This window comes from Arabidopsis lyrata, assembly GCF_000004255.2.
Source record: "Arabidopsis lyrata subsp. lyrata unplaced genomic scaffold ARALYscaffold_2, whole genome shotgun sequence".
Classification (NCBI taxonomy): Eukaryota; Viridiplantae; Streptophyta; class Magnoliopsida; order Brassicales; family Brassicaceae; genus Arabidopsis; species Arabidopsis lyrata.
The window spans coordinates 9,022,422-9,027,579 of record NW_003302554.1 but is presented as its reverse complement, the minus strand read 5'-3'; the positions used below and the strand labels follow the sequence as shown (position 1 = coordinate 9,027,579).

Genomic DNA, 5,158 nt, shown 5'->3' with positions numbered 1-5,158 from the left:
TTCCACAAGTAGGATTTGCCTTTCATATCCTAGCAGATATGAAAGTGGTTCTTTATTCTCTAGCAGATGTGGATCAAGTGGTGGATGTGCATCCACAAGTAGGATTTGCAGGTCTATCATATTCAGATCAGAATGTTTTAGGCAAGCCCTTTTCAGCGGTGGAAGTAGAAGAGGCTGTCCGAAGCATGGGAAAGTTTAAAGCGCCCGGGCCGGATGGGTTTCAACCCGTCTTTTACCAACAGAACTGGGAGGTGGTTGGCGAGTCGGTAACCAATTTTGTTTTGGAGTTTTTCAGGACAGGTAGTCTTCCAGCAGAAACAAATGATGCCTTAGTGGTTCTTATACCAAAGGTGGGGAAGCCAGAACAGATGACTCAATTTCGTCCCATAAGTCTTTGTAATGTGCTCTTTAAGACAATTACAAAAGCTATGATGGGAAGGCTGAAGGGGATAATAACCGCTCTCATTGGTCCTACTCAGACCAGCTTTATTCCGGGTCGGTTAAGCATAGACAACATCGTCATTGTTCAAGAGGCAGTCCATTCTATGCGAAGGAAACAGGGGAGGAAAGGATGGATGCTTCTGAAGTTGGACTTGGAGAAAGCTTATGATAGAATACGCTGGGACTTCTTGAAAGACACGTTAAAAGCAGTCGGCTTCTCGGAGATGTGGGTGAAGTGGATTATGCAGTGTGTAGAAGGTCCTTCAATGAGCTTATTATGGAATGGTGAACGGACAGAAAGCTTTAGACCATTGCGAGGGCTGCGACAAGGTGACCCATTGTCTCCGTATTTGTTTGTCTTGTGTATGGAGCGGTTGTGTCATCTAATCGAGGAATCGATAGGGAGAAAAGATTGGAAGCCAATCAAGTTGTCTCAGAATGGCCCTAAGCTTTCTCATGTGTGCTTTGCGGACGACTTGATTTTATTCGCAGAAGATTCGGTTTCACAGATTCGGGTGATCCGAGGAGTGTTGGAAAGATTTTGTATCGCGTCGGGACAGAAGGTTAGTCTCGATAAGTCAAAAAAAAAATTTTCAAAGAATGTGTCCCGCGAGTTGGGAGGACAAATCAGTGAAGAGAGTGGTATCAAATCAACGATGGATTTGGGAAAGTATTTGGGTATGCCTATACTACATAAAAGGATAAATAAAGAGACCTTTGGAGAGGTGTTGGCAAGAGTCTCCGCAAGACTTGCAGGATGGAAGGGCCGTATGTTAAGCTTTGCGGGGAGGCTAACTTTAACTAAGTTTGTTCTAGCGTCGATACCAGTACACTCAATGAGCACGATCAAGCTGCCGTAGGCCATCTTGGATCGCTTAGACAGGGTTTCACGTGATTTCCTTTGGGGAAGTACTGCGGAGAAAAGAAAAACACATCTTATTGCGTGGGACAAAATCTGTCTACCAAAGAAGGATGGTGGATTGGGGATCCGGGCTGCGAAAGATATGAATAAAGCTTTAATTGCAAAGGTGGGGTGGCGAGTTTTGCAAGATAAGTTGAGTCTTTGGGCAAGAGTAGTGAGAAGCAAGTACAAGGTTGGTGATATTCATGATCAAAGTTGGATGGTGGCAAAAAGTAATTGGTCACCAACGTGGAGAAGTGTAGGAATGGGTTTGCGGGAAGTGATACATGTTGGCGTGAGCTGGATTATAGGGGATGGGCGACAAATCAGATTTTGGTTGGATAACTGGGTGTCGTCGCGACCATTAATTGAAAGAGTTACGGGGGAGCTGCCAGCTGAATATAAAAACATGCTGGCCAGGGAGCTATGGAGAGATGGGAGAGGTTGGGATCTAGCCAAAATCAGCCCGTATGTGTCGTACCATTGCAGGTTGGAGTTAGCGGCGGTGGTTCTGGATAGTGTTACGAATGCGAAAGACAGAATCTCTTGGGGTCAAACTACGGATGGCGTGTTCTCAGTCAGTTCTGCTTATGGATTGCTGACCAAAGATGAAGCGCATAAACAAGATATGGGGAGTTTCTATGGCAGAATATGGAAAGTAATAGCTCCGGAAAGAGTTAAATGTTTTCTCTAGTTAGCTGCAAATCAAGTGTTAATGACTAATTTGGAAAGGAAGAGGAGGCATTTAACGGACTCGGAGATTTGTCAAGTTTGCAAAGGTGGAGAAGAAAGTATCATACATATTCTTCGTGACTGTCCAGCTATGAGGGGTGTTTGGGAACGGATTATCCCGCGACAAAGGAGACAAGTGTTCTTTTCTACTTCTTTACTCGGGTGGCTGTATGAGAACTTAAAAACTGATAACGACAATGGAGGTTGGAGTACAGTTTTTGCAATGGCGGTGTGGTGGGGCTGGAAGTGGCGATGTGGGAATGTTTTTGGTGAAAATGGACGTTGTAAAGATAGAGTGCGGTTCATTAAAGAGCTCGCGGTGGAGGTGCTGCAAGCTAACACTGCGGGTAATGATCAGGTTCCGCGGGGAGCTAGAGTGGAACGAATGATTGGATGGACTAAACCAAGTATAAGCTGGTACAAGCTGAATACCGATGGCGCATCGCATGGTAATCCGGGTTTAGCGACCGCGGGGGGAGTATTACGGGATAGTGAAGGTGCTTGGTGTGGAGGATTTGCTTTGAATATTGGTATTTGCTCGGCACCTTTAGCGGAGTTGTGGGGGGGGGTGTATTATGGTTTGTATACGGCTTGGGAGAAGAAGGCAACGAGGGTTGAGCTGGAGGTTGACTCGGAGATTGTGGTTGGATTTCTCAGGACAGGGATTAGCGATTCGCATCCACTGTCATTCCTAGTACGACTGTGCTATGGCTTCATTTCAAAGGACTGGAGTGTCCGGATTTCACATGTGTATAGGGAGGCGAACCGTCTTGCAGATGGGCTAGCTAACTATGCGTTTTCTTTGCCTTTAGGTTTTCATTCTTTGATTTCTACTCCAGATTGTGTTAATTCGATTATGCTGGAGGATGCTCGAGGATCTTCGTATCCGAGACATGTTAGATTGTAATTTCTTTTAATTTGTTCGTAATAAAATGGGGACTTGTCCCCCTCAATTCACCAAAAAAAAGGAGATAAATAAAACAAACAACAACAGAAAGTATTGAAATATTTTTAGAAGTTAAATTCTATGTGTTTGACCCCAAGATATTAATGTTAATATTTATTGAAAATAATTTTCACCCAAGATATAGTGTTGAGAAATTGTTAAAAATGCCCATTTTTCAATAACCATTTTCAAAAATGCCCCCTTTGAGAGTCCATTTTTAAGTTTGCACTCTTTTAATTTTTAATGACCATTTTACCCTTATTTGAAACAAAATTAGGCCACAAAATACAAAATATTTTTTGGCGTGAAAAGTGATCCCGCAATTTTTCCGCCAATACACTTGTAAAAACCTTTAGAATACCTTGTAAATTTTTCCCGCCAAAAAAATTGCGGAATCACTTTTCCCGCAAAAAAAATTTTTTTGGCGGGAAAAATTTTACAAGGTATTTTAAAGGTTTTACAGAGTATTTACAAGTGTTTTGTAAGGTTTTACAATGTATTTTAAAAGGTTTTACAAGGTACTTATAAGGTTTTATAAGGTATTTATAACTTGTAAAACTTTATAAAAAACTTGTAAAACCTTATAACTTGTAAAACCTTATAAAATAGCTTGTAAAATCTTATAATATCTTATAAATACCTTATAAATATGTTGCAAAACCTTTTAAAATACATTGTAAAACCTCACAAATATCGCTGGAAAAAACCTTTAAAATACCTTGTAATTCTTCCCGCCAAAATTTTCCCGCCAAAAATTTAACGCCAAAAAAATTGCGGAATCTCTTTTCCCGCAAAAACAATTCATCGGGCGGGAAAAATTTTTACTGGAAAATTTTACAAGGTATTTTTAAGGTTTTACAAGTTTTTACAAGTATTTTGCCGGGAAAAATTGCGGGATCACTTTTCCCGCCAAAAAAATTTTGTATTTTGTGGACCTAATTTTGTTATATTTCCTTATATATTTGTTATATCTTTTATTAAAAGAAGGGTAATTTAGTCATTTTGTACATAAAAAGGGGTCTTTTTAAAAATGGACAGCCAAATGGGGCATTTTTGAAAAGAGGTATTGAAAAAGGGGCATTTTTGTGAGTCTCCCTATAGTGTTATTGACAACTATGAAAGAACTCTTTATGACTTTATGGTAAGAAAATACAGAAAAATCGTACAAAATATCAAATGTTTTAGAAAATAATAATAGGATTTATGATCAGTTCTAAAATTAATTTTTCTATAAATATGGCTTATTCAAGATTAAAAAAAAACTGAAAATTTTTCTTCAATAGCTTACTTTTACACCAGCAATAGAAGAAGATAATGGGTTTCACAAAAATCTTATTAACTTTTTTTCTTGTAGTTATATTGGTTTTCGGTGTCTCCCAAAAACACTGTAACATCAGGTATTTTTTATACATAATAATTATTGCAATTAGTTAGCTTTGATCATATATAATTTTAAATACAATATACAATATGGAGAAAATTAACAAAGAATATGAGTTTTTGAAAATGTAATTTGGCATGTTGTTGTAATTATATAGATATATATACAGTGGCGGACCCAGAAATTTTTTTTACCTGGGTCAACTAAAATATAGAAAATTAATATAATGGTGGCAATGAGGTTTATTATCTAAACTGAACTATGGGCTTATGACCCAATAAAAAAATATAAGAAAAAACAATGGCAAGAATGAGAATCGAACCTGAATTAGGGGGTCAAAATATTAACTTTATACCAAATGAGCCACAGAAGCATGCTTGTTAAGAAGAAAACTATCTAGTATTTAAATTTTAGATGTGTCAGATGATCCCCCATTTCACAACATGGGTTCGCCAGTATATATATATATATATATAGATTATTGTGGAATTTTTGTATGTACATGTGCAGAGATCAAACAAACGATAAATGGCCTAGCATGCAATTTCAAATGTTCGGGTTCATATGATAATTATAAATGCAGCGTGGATTGCATAACATCAGGGTATGCGACGGGAGGTTGTCGTACTTTGTATCCTTCTCAACCTCCATATTGTTGTAAATTAAAATTGATGATCCCTTAATTTGCTATGTTTTACTATAATTATGATAAACATGTGGTTTCTCTTGCCATGGAATAAAAACCATCTTTCAATCA

At 38.4% G+C, this 5,158-nt stretch overlaps 1 pseudogene; it reads left to right on the top strand.

The window, feature by feature from the left end:
• Positions 1 to 4,104: 4,104 nt before the first annotated feature.
• LOC110224174 lies at positions 4,105 to 5,158 on the top strand (annotated as a pseudogene).